General features: G+C 45.3%; 1 protein-coding gene across 4 annotated transcripts in view; it reads right to left on the bottom strand.

Moving 5' to 3' along the window:
• Positions 1–12092, bottom strand: part of KIF1B (kinesin family member 1B) — a 135129-nt gene that overhangs the window by 108360 nt on the left and 14677 nt on the right. The window lies entirely within an intron of this gene.

The following is a 12092-nucleotide window of genomic DNA, read 5'->3' as shown; positions in this document are numbered from 1 at the left end:
ACATTTACCATCCAAGAACTCTGGGGAACAATCAGGGCAGGGAATGTACAATTCCTATCTTCTACTGAATAATTTACTAAATATTCAGTAAAGTATACTTGTCTTCCAAAATGTGACTCATGAAAGATATGTCTATTACAAATGTGATGTGCAAAAATGTCATACACTGAAGATGTTACCTAGCTGGGTAGTGAAACGTCTGCAAGGACATAACCAAGTTCAGAGAGTGCCAAGAACTATCATAAACAACAGTAATACTGCCCTCAAGAAAACCACATTTGTTTTGAGTTGGGGGGGGCTGTATAAATAAATATTTCAAATAAACAGAACCAGTATTGCTTGGTAGACTTCTCAACTGCTAAATAATCCTGCTTGAACCCTATGGATTTGTTAATTTTGTTTCATTTTATCAGCCACTTTATTAGCTTGCTTTTCATATTGGTTCTTGTGGGAAGTCGTCCAAAGTTCTTACCAGATTCCAGTTTTGAAATGCTAGTGAGCTATTCAGGAACTGAATTCATGGATATTTATTTATAAGACTTACATGGCCACCCATATTAAGAAGCACAACTCCAGGTGGCTCACAACTGCTACATGCAACCCCCCACCACAAAAATAATAGTAAAATAATACAACCAAATGTAGCACTGGAATGCTAGGGAAATGCTTGTAAAAATCAAAAGCCTTAAAAAAGAGAGACCTCACTACAAAATAGATACTATTGCCGATGACAGAAGCATAAACTTACAGGAACTCAAAGAAGCAGTTGCTAACACTCAGTGTTGAAGATACTTTATCAGTTACGGTATTTTTTCAGACTATAAGACGCACAGGTGTATAAGACGCACCAAGATTTCAAAGAGGTAAGTAAGAAAAAAAAAGGTTTTGTCCTCTCAATTTTTTTTTTGCAAAAAACGGGCGGAAAATGGGCCTTTTTTTCAAAAACGAGGGCATTTTTGCTTTCCCCTAGCCCTGCTGAAGCCTGCAGAATGCTTCTGGGGGCTGGGGGAAAGCAAAAATGCCTCTGTTTGGGGGGAAACAGCCCATTTCTTGCTCATTTTTCACAAAAATGGGATATGGGGGTGGGGCTTCGGGAGGCCAAAAATGATTGTATTCGGCGTATAATACGCACCAACATTTCAACGCTCTTTGGGGGGTGGAAGGTGCATCTTATACTCCAAAAAATACAGTATTCAGAAACTGCCGAGCAACAATGAATCAAATTCAATTAGAGGCATATGGGGGGGATAACATTTGACATAACAGATTTGCAAGGCTGCAGATAAGCACTTTCTACAGTGTGCCAAATGGAGTCAGAATTGTAAAAAAAAAAAAAAAAAAATCCACAGAAAGCGTGGAGACAGATAAGATGTCAAAAAAGTAGGCCATCCTATCGAGAATTTCTGGATTGGGGAATTCTTCTTTGAACTACAATGAAGACCCAGATTCCCTCCCTCCATCGGAGCCCCACAAAAAAAGCTGGCACACATCAGGAACACACAGCTCAAGGGCTCCTGGGAAGTTCACAGCAGGGCATTTAAACCTATTTGGAAATGCATGTTACAATACAGAGATAAAAGGCTCCTGAATTATGGATTGGTTTTCAGACGCTCAACATCCTATGGAAGAACCAGAGTCAGCAATGAAAAGGGCCCGAGGGAGAAAGTAAAAACACATGAGGGTAGCATATTAAAATGTTCACATAAATGATATCTTTTTTAAAAAGACAGGGAGATCCATTGGCGAATGCTCTGCCCGAGGTCCTAAGGTCTCCAAAAAAATGCATTTCTTTGTTTTGCCTCTCGATCTATTGTCATGTTTCTAAGCTGCCCAAATGAGCAGACTCTCAACGCAGCAGATTCGTAACAGAAAAAGAAAGGTTTCTGTAATGAAAAAATTACATATCAAGGTTGTGGGGAAAAAATAAGCTTAGAAGTGGCTAAACTTATCCCCCCCCCCCCCAACCTTGATATGTAAGCTCACTGCCCAACTATGAAAGAGGAAACAGAAGCGGAAAAAGGCTTAGCAAACGTCTATGGAATTCACATTACTAATTTCTCTCAATTTATATCCTGTGGAAAGTTGGCCAAAATTTCCAGGTGACTTCCTGTACTCTTCGGACAACATGGACTCATTTTTATCATTTAATCTGAATTCATCTTCAAATAATCTATGAACCTGACCGCTGATTCAGTGAACCATAGTAAAACACACCATGGCATAAAACAGGGGTTCCCAGTTCTCGGTCCGTGAACCGTCACCAGTCCGCAGCATGACAGAAACTGGACCATACAAACAAGCGAAGCCCCATTCCCAGGATGCAGGCAGCATCCCCCTCTGGTCCACGGGAAAACCTCTCTCCATAGAAAAGGTCCCTGGTACCCAAAAGGTTGGGGGCTGCTGGCTTAAAAGAATGCATGAACGCACCTCTGTGTTCTGAAACAAAACACTTTTTAACAAGCATACAATTTTGGCGTGTTTCACTTAATGATATAAAGGCAGTGCTGTGAAGCAGGGGGACACCCACTGAATTTTTCATTTTGTCTTTCATTCTGTCCTGCATACTGTTGTGGCCCACCAGCAGAGCTGACAGCAGAGTCGGACAGTGAGGAAGTTATTGGGGAGGAGTATGGGCCAGTCCTGGACTCTGGGAAAGGCTCAGACGAGGGGTCTGTGTCTGAGGCAGAGAGGGGGCCAGGGCTGTATGCCAGTTCTCAGCTGCCTTCAGAGTCAGATGTCAGTGAGGCAGAAGAACAGCTGGAGCCTGTTCCCAGTGTGCGCATGCACAGAGTTTCCAGAAGAAAAGAACAAATCCGAAATCAAGGTCGACTTGGGAGTAAAGCCACAGGTGGATGATGAATCTCCCATAGGAAATAAAAGAGGAGTGAAAAGGGAGTGAGCTTGTGCAGGAAACAATGCGTTCATTCGTTCATTTGTTTCAGGAGTGTGAAGATCTGTCCGTGAATCCCAGAGACTCTGTGCCAAGTCTTTCCTTGCACTGCACTGCGTTTGGAAAATATTGACATGGCAGCTTTCCAAGCTAGATAAGGTCTGTGGTCATAAATTCACTTTTGAAAGACTGTTTACCAGGCCTTTGCTGAATGTGAATGAGAGGAATTCACATTCATTTAATAAAAGGGGTTTTGCCAGGACCAGGAATCTGCCTCGTGCTTTTTGGGGAAGCCTAGGTCAGAACACGTACTACTTAGTATGTGAGGTGCATCTTGCAACAGTGACAAAATCAGAAAGGGTCCCTAATCTTTGACCGTTATCTGCTGCTTTTACAGGCACTCCCAATACCTTGCTACCAGTCAGTTTCTAAATTATCTACTGGTGCTCTATTCCAAAACAGAGCTTCCATCCAGGGCAATGGAATGGGAACAGGATCCACTCGCGGCCTACAAATAGCAACGGTTGCTATCGGGCCTCCTAAACTTGGCGATTTTGCCTTGAATGGAGTGCTATGCTGGGTTCTTAACTTATGAATGCTGACAACCAGGCGAAGGCCAAGATTAATATCACTTACACAAGGGCATCACGAAGGGAAGCGCTAGATATATGTTGCTTTCATAGCAACAGGGAGATTAACGGCAAAGCAAAGCAAACTGACAATTTGGGGATTCTCACACGGCAAAAAATCCCAACCCAAAAATTAGAAAGGGAGATGTAGTTAAGAGTAAGTATTCTGACCGAGGCTTCTCGAGAGCATGAAGCAAACTCCTTGTCCCGACTAAAACCTTTTATTAATTGACTGTGAATTCTGCTCATTCACATCCAGCAAAGTCTTTCCAGGGAGGATTTACAGTCACAGACTTTATCTGGCTTGAAGAGCTGCCAGGCTGATATCTGCAACACTTTGCAAGGAGTCTCTGAGAGTCATGAACCAATTAAGTGAACTCCTGCAAACTCCATTCCCCTTTCACTCCTCTTTTATTTCCTCTGGGAGGGGCCATTATCATTCACCTGTGCCTTTACTCCCAAGTTGACCCCTCTTCCTTAGCTGTTCCCTTCATCTGGCCACTCTGTGTATGCTCACACTGGGAACAGGCTCCAGCTGTTCTTCTGCCTCACTGATGTCTGACTCTGACAACAGCTGATAACTGGCATACAGCTCTGGCCCCCTCTCTGCCTCCGACACAGAGCCCTCATCAGAGCCTTCCCCAGACTCCAGGACTGGCCCATGTTCCTCCCCAACCTCCTCATTGTCTAAATCTGCTGCCAGCTTTGCTGGCCGCTGACAGCCACAACAGTGAGGAAGGGGGTGTCTGTCTTTGAAAGCTACAAATGGAATACCACAAGAGCTTTGTGCAAGTCAACTCTGGGCTGGAAAGTAACAAAAAGGCATCGATTTCAAGCAAATGTCAGCATTGTACCCATATGCATTCATCTGTGAAGCCGTGAAGGCATCCCTTGAGGTTGAAGAATATTTTAATTGGGATCCTTTCTAAACTAAAAAAAGCAGTGACTTGATTCCATTCAGAGCCCACGGTGGAACTTGGAAGTCAGCGATTTTCACTTCATGCATTTCTATGGCAACAGCTTCATCTCATTTCATTGAGAAAAGGAAGATTCAGAGCAAAGCATATTATCCGGATGAATTCGCTGGCGTGCATGTTGGGAACGGAGATATTTTAGGGGCTCCAAGCTGCCTTGTTTTGGTTTGTAGGATAGAAAGAAGAGCTTTACGACAAAGGTAGTTAGGTGCCCTTGTATAAGTGACATTAATCTTGACCCTTGCCTAGTTGTCAGCATTCATATATATGTATGGCTGTATATATGTATGACTGTGTATGTATGTATGTATGGCTGTGAAAGTTGGACCATAAGAAAAGCTGTGTGTCAAAGAATGGGGGCCTTTGAACTCTGGTGCTGGAGAAAACTCCTGCGAGTCCCTTGGACTGCAAGGCCATCCAACCGGTCAGTCCTAGAGGTCAACCCTAACTGCTCTTTAGAAGGCCAGATCCTGAAGAGGAAACTCAAAGACTTTGACCACCTAATGAGAAGGAAGAAGGGCTCCCTGGAGAAGAGCCTCATGCTGGGAACAATGGAGGGCAAAAGAAGAAGGGGACGGACGGCAGAGAAGGAGGTGGCTGGATGGAGTCATGGAAGCAGTCGGTGAGAGCTTAAATGGGCTCCAGGGGTGGGTGGGTGGTAGAGGACAGGAAGGTCTGGAGGAATGTGGTCCATGGGGGCACGATGGGTCGCAACTAACAACAACAGCGTTCGAAAGAATCCAACATACAACTCTGTTCAGGGAGGAATTGTCAATTAAGGAGCCGTGGTAGCATAGTGGTTAGAATACAGTATTGGAGGCTAACTCTGCCCATAGCCAGGAGTTCGATCCTGACTGGCTCAAGGTTGACTCAGTCTTACATTCTTTGGATGGAATAAGGACCCAGATTTTGGGGGGCAATAGGCTGACTCTGTAAACCGCTTAGGGAAGTCTGTAAAGCACTGTGAAACGGTATATAAGTCTAAGGGCTATTGCTACAAGAGCCCTGGTGGTGCATTGATTAGAATGTAGTATTGCAGGCTAATTCTGCTCACTGCTAGGAGTTTGATTCTGACCGGCTCAAGGTTGACTCGGCCTTCCATCCTTCCGTGTTCGATAAAATGAGAATCCAGATTGTTGGGGGCAAGAGGCTGACATTGTGAACCACACATAGAGTGACGTAAAGCACTATGGGGAGGTATATAAAGTGCTATTGCTATTGCCATAGTAACATTCAGTTTAGAATCATTTACGTTTGGCATGAAGAAGATGAGCTGGGCTATATGTTCAGTGTGAGGTCTGAGCAAAAGAATCAAAGGCCAGGATTTGATCTTGATTTAACTCTATGATGTACTGCAAGAACCTTGATTGGTGGGAGGACTGGCAAGACATGACATTAAAACATTCAAGGTAAATGTAGCAGTTGACGAACAGTTGACTAACAAGTACGGCTAGTATACATGACGATGTGTAAAGTGATGCAAATTGTTCACAATATGTCACTTGTTGTGGCTTGTCAGCAGCCAATGGAGGTGGCAGCAGATTCGGACAGTGAGGAGGTTGGGGAGAGACCTGGGCCAGTCCTGGAGTCTGGGGGAAGCTCTGATGTGGGCTCTGCGTCGGAGGCAGAGAGGGGGCCAGAGCCGTATGCCAGTTATCAGCTGCCTTCAGAGTCAGACGTCAGTGAGGCAGACGAACAGCTGGAGCCTGTTCCCAGAGTTGCCAGATGAAGGGAAAAGCTAAAGAACAAGGGTCAACTTGGGAGTGAGGCCACAGGTGGAGGATGAATGGCCCCTCCCAGAGGGAATAAAAGTGGAGCAAAAGAGGAGTGGAGTTTGCAGGAGACAATTACCGTATATACTCGAGTATAGGCCGACCCGAATATAAGCCGAGGCGCCTAATTTTACCACAAAAAACTGGAAAAGTTATTGACTCGAGTATAATCCTAGGGTGGGAAATGCAGCAGCTACCGGTAAATTTCAAAAATAAAAATAGATACCAATAATGTTTTTGAATATTTATTTCAAAGAAAAACAGTAAACTAGCGGTGTATTCAATGAAATACTTCACTCACCTCATGATGCTGATGTCCCGCTGTGATGATGATGTCCCGTGCAGCCGCGGGAGCGATGTCCCGCCTCCTATGACACACGGCACAGTGATTCCTATCATTGGATCACTGTACCAGAGGAGGTGGGACATCGCTATGTGGCTGCTTGCCATAACAAGGAGGAGGTGGGACATCGTTGCAGAGCGGCAGGAGGGGGAGGAAGGGGAATCGTAAGACAGCCCTGCATTACATTAGAACGTGAGGAGGGGGGATGGTGCGGTGCGCGCTGCGCGGCAAACTGACACAGAGGGAGGGGAAACTCACAGGGGCACCGGGCCATTCACGAGTGTCACCCAGCGGCATGGCCCCGCCCCTTTTTCTCCTCCATTTTGGGCAAATTTTTCACTGACTCGAGTATAAGCCGAGGCGGCTTTTTTCAGCCCAAAAAGTGGGCTGAAAAACTAGGCTTATACTCGAGTATATACAGTAGTTGGCTTAATTGGTTCGTGACTCTCCGAGACTCCTGGCCAAGTTCTACAGATCTCGGCCTGGCAGCTCTCCAAGCCAGATAAGGTCTGTGACTGTAAATCCTCCCTTGAAAGACTTCATTGGATGTGAATGCGCAGAATTCAGTCAATTAATGAAAGGGACCAGGAGTTTGCTTCATGCTCTTGGAAAGCCTTGGTCAGAACATCACTCTTCTTCTGAACAATTTTGGAGTTTCCACACTGCCAATGCAATGGTCCCATTTCGATGCAGTTGTCCCATTGCTGCTGTCCTACTCCAGGCTGATTTCTTCCGTCCGGATGCACAGGATTCCAGGCTAATAGTTTAATTACACAGGCCCACAGAAAAGGAGACAGGGAATCACAACAAAGACCTACCCTAACGGCTTGCGTGTTGTTCAACAAAATTAATGTGTTTATCTGGAATTCCAAGAAAAAGAAAAACCCAACTTGGCAATTAAGTCTTCTGTTTGCAAACCGCCCCTCAAATGCTTTTGTGTTACAACTATAATTAGTTTCCATCATCGTGGTGCTAAAAGCAACTTGGAGCATCGCAGTTAACCCTGGCCACCTGCTTCGGATAACACTACAGCTTTAGTAGCGTTTTAGGCTGCACTGTGGTTTTTATAGGACTATTTTTCACTGTGCTATATTTGCACTTCGGTAGAATTTATGCGTGCCATTTGTTAAAATGGAAGACAGGGTTTCATTTTCTCAACATACCAATCATTGGGACCAGGGGTGGGTTGCTGCCGGGGTTACTGCCAGCTTGTTTTATGTGCGCTTTGCGCATGCACTGCTCGCTTCGCTCGCACTCGTGCCTGCTGCACATAAAATGACCAAAAAAAAAAACATGCCGGCAATGGCACGGGCGACCAGGGAAATTGTTCAGGGGCGTGGCCAGCCTGCCACCCCTACCGGTTCGGCAACCCAGTTCCAATTTCCATTACCGGTTCGCTTGAACCGATGCAAAACAGTAGCAACCCACCTCTAATTGGGATGGTATTTCCCTATTCACTGACATATAAGCATCATTTTTTGCCTAGCACACTTTAGAGCAAGGGTGTCAAACTCAAGGCCCAGGGGCAGGATCCGGCCCATGAGGTGCTTACATCTGACCTGTGTGGCTGCCCTGGAAACAGTGAAGGACTGGCCCACGGTACCTCTGCCAGCAAAAATGGAGCTCAGTAGGGCTGTGTGTGGTCCTCTCGAGCTCCATTTTTGTTGGCAGGGGGTTGTAGGAGGCCATCGCAGCCAAAAACGGTGCTTGGGAGCCTGTTTTCACTGGCAGAATGCCTGGGCTACCACAGGCGCCCCTGACATGAGTGCCATCGAGCTGGCCATGCCCACCCTGGCCACATCCATCCCGGCCCCCCAAGGTCAAACACAACCCTGGTGCAGCCCTCAATAAAATTGACTTTGACAACCCTGCTTTTAGACCCATGGCTCAAAAAAAAAGGCAAACATCCATCATTGGTGGCAAATAAATAATTGGAGCCCAGATCTGCTTCTCTGGTTGTCTTCTTGTCCGGCTATGTTTGACTGGAATTATGAGCAAGTCCTTCCTAAAACCAGCATTTTAATTAATCATATTGCCTGGAAAGATGTTGGCATATTCTAATGCAACCTCTTGATGTCAGCTAAGCTAATTCTCACTACTCCTGGAGGGGAAAAGCAAGAACCATTAGCTCTGAGATAAAGTTCTTAGAAGCCAATCAGAGAGTGGGACTTCCTCCATGCACACTCAGCTGCCATTGGCTCATCCTCTTCTTGATTGACTGCTATGGAACCAGTCATTATAAGAAGGGTAATGAAGCTTTTAAGGATTCTCCTCCTGTTTTTTTTTTCTGTCGTACAAACAAGAGATGGTCAGACTTTTGCCTGGGGAAAAGTTTTGAACCTATGCTGAAGAGGATACAGGAGAAATGTATGACCTCAACTGAGCCCAAAATTCACGTTGCTAAGCAAGAAATTTGTTAAGTCAGTTTTGCCCCATTTTATGACTTTTCTTGCCATGCTTGTTAAGTGAATCGCAGTGTCAGGCCTGCAGCCATATTCCTCTTGGCCCTTTGGCCTGCCAAACTTTCTATTATTCTACTATGCCTTTTCTATTGTGGAAAATTGGGAGGGGGGATTGTACAGAGTTACTTAATGTGTAGCCATAACAAAATTCCTTCTAGAAAGCCAGGATCATCCTTTCTCTCTGCACCTCCGCACCTGACCGGAACTGGGTGGATGGAAGCTGCCGGCATGGCAGTGGAAGATTGGACCACGTGATGGACTTGTGGGTGTGAGGGGCAAGATCTTGAACTTTCAACTAGGTGAGGAAAACTAGGAAGCTTTCAGATTTGGGGTTTCCCAGATGTGCCAACATGGCTCTCTTAATAAATTGGAACTTTGAGCAATACTTTGCCTTGGACTCTGATTTAATTTTGGATGCTATTGGGAACCCTGACATGTGTAGTTGTTGAATTAGTAACCTCGTTGTTAAGTGAATCTGGTTTCCCCATTGACTTTGCTGGTCAGAAGGTCGCAAAGGGGGAATCGCGTGACCCCGGGACTCTGTGACCGCCATTAAATGAGAGCTAGCTGCCAAGCATCTGAATGTAAATCACATGACCATGGGGACGCTGCAACGGTCGTAAGTGTGAAAAACGGTCGCAAGTCACTTTTTTCAGTGCTGTTCTAACGTTGAACTTCATCACTAAGCGATCGGTTTTAAGTGGAGGATACCCTGTGATTGCCACTACTTCCAACTGCTTCATGAAGATGCTACTCTGTTGGCTACCATTAATTCAACAGACTGAGGACAGTTGAGGTCCTCTGATTTGGCAGGTGGGAAAGGGAGATTGAGCAATAAGTGAAGTGTCCAACATCACACCATGAGTCAAGGGGAAGGAAGGAGACAGGCGTAAGTCATCCAGATCTACCAAAGTGGTGAAGTGAGTTACTCCAATTAAGTCCATGAGTAGTTTACATTTAGCTCCATCTGCAGGCAAAAAGATCGGGTGATCTGGCCTCACTTTAAAAGCGGGACAAAAGAATTTTCCAGCTCAATCTCTGCTTGATAAACAGAAATAACCCTTGACTTACAACCGTTCGTTTGGTGGCCATTGGAAGTTACAATGGGGCTGAAAAAAAGCGACTTATGTTTTTCACACTTACGACCATTGCAGCATCCCCTTGGGCCATGGCTTTGAAATTCAGATGGTTGGCCACGGACTCACCTTTATGACGGTTGCAGTGTCCCCCTTTTGCAACCTTCTGACGAACAAAGCCAGATTCGTTTAACAACCATATTGCTAGTTGAACGGCTGCCATGATGCAGTTAACAACTGGGGCAAGAAAGGGTTGTAAAACGCGGCGAGACGCCCTTAACAACTGTCTCATTTATCAACAGAAATCTTGGGGTCAATTGTGGTAAGCTGAGGACAGCCTGTGTATTCCAAACACACCAGCTCCAATATATCCCAGCACACAGCTGGAGGCAGATATCTAATTGGTTATAGGTAAAGGTAAAAGTTCCCCTCACACATATGTGTTAGTCATTCCCGACTCCAGGGGGCGTTGCTCATCTCCGTTTCAAAGCCGAAGAGCCAGCGCTGTCCAAAGACGTCTCCATGGTCCTGTGGCCGGCATGACTAAATGCTGAAGGCGCATGGAACGCTGTTCCCTTCCCACCAAAGGCAGTTCCTCTTTTTCTACTTGCATTTTTTACATGTTTTCAAACTGCTAGGTTGGCAGAAGCTGGGACAAGTCACGGGAGCTCACTCCATTAGGCGGCTCTAGGAATTCGAACTGCCGATCTTTCTGATCGACAAGCTCAGCATCTTAGTCACCTTCTAATTGGTTATATTCAGCATTAAAAGAAAAAGGATAAGAAAGACAAGGACAAAAAAGCAGTAAAATAAGCTTCAAAGTGGCCAAATCACATGCTCTATTTGGAACATGGAGGATGCTTCTCCCTACCCCCCTCCCGGCCACTCTCCCCTTTAAGGAAATGACTAGAAAGCTTTGGACGGCTTACAACAATCTAATTAAAATAATCTGAAAGCAGAGTTCATATTACTTCGGAACAAAAGGGGGAGAAATAGATTCTTCTCGCTTCCCGGCAAGCCGAACCAGCATTTTTTGAGTTATTTGAAATAAAACAAGCTCGGCAGACATTTATGAGAGGGGCTTAGCCTGGAATCCTGTAGGTTTATCTCCTGGCTTTAGGAATTGTCGTTTTTTTTTTCCACCCGGAGAAAGGAGCGAGTCGTGCGGAAGTCGAAGAGGGCCAAAAAGCTCTCAACCTCAGCTGCTCTTGCAGATCCAGTGGCTATAAATACCCACCCTGCAGCTGGCGTTTCAGGAGAAGCGCATGTCCAACTCTCCGCCTCGACCTGAATAACCACTAGAGGCTACAGCCTACATTCCATTTGGAGCCTTTGTTCTCCAGCGGAGGCCGGACACTCTTTGTAATTGGGCCCACCGTTTTGGGGTGTTTTTTTTTTTTTTAAATGCAGGGCTCCGTGTCGTATTCGAAAATTGAAGATTGCATATGGAGCCAGCGCTAGCATCACATCTGGATATTATTGGCTAGAACGGAATGCAGGGCAAAAATAAATAAATAAATAAATCCCGTTTCATAGGAAAAAAAATTTAAGCACAGCTTTAAACAAGGAAGAGAATGTATCCGAAACGGATCCACACAATCAAGTGGTTATCATCCTTGGTTGGAAACCAGGTCAACATTATCCAATACCCGCTTCTCGTAGCTGCCTACTCAGAAATGCAGCAAGCACTCAGTTTTATGCTGCTCTGAAAGAAGAGAAGAATAGAATGCCAAAGTTCGCATCTTGATGCATCGCATTAAAGTTTAAATGGAGCTTTGCGTGGCTGCCTTTCGAACAGCTTCCAGGTTTTTTTTTAAAGTAACGGAACTTTAAATGGCAAAAACCTTTAGCTAGAGCTTCCGTTTTTGCTCCAATTTTCACACACACAGAGAAAAAAACAACAACAGGTAATATCCTGAATTGACCTTGCCTGGGCTTGAGATTCC

The sequence above is a fragment of the Thamnophis elegans genome, chromosome 15 (genome assembly GCF_009769535.1).
Source record: "Thamnophis elegans isolate rThaEle1 chromosome 15, rThaEle1.pri, whole genome shotgun sequence".
NCBI classification, from domain to species: domain Eukaryota; kingdom Metazoa; phylum Chordata; class Lepidosauria; order Squamata; family Colubridae; genus Thamnophis; species Thamnophis elegans.
This window is presented reverse-complemented; position numbering and strand designations above follow the sequence as displayed.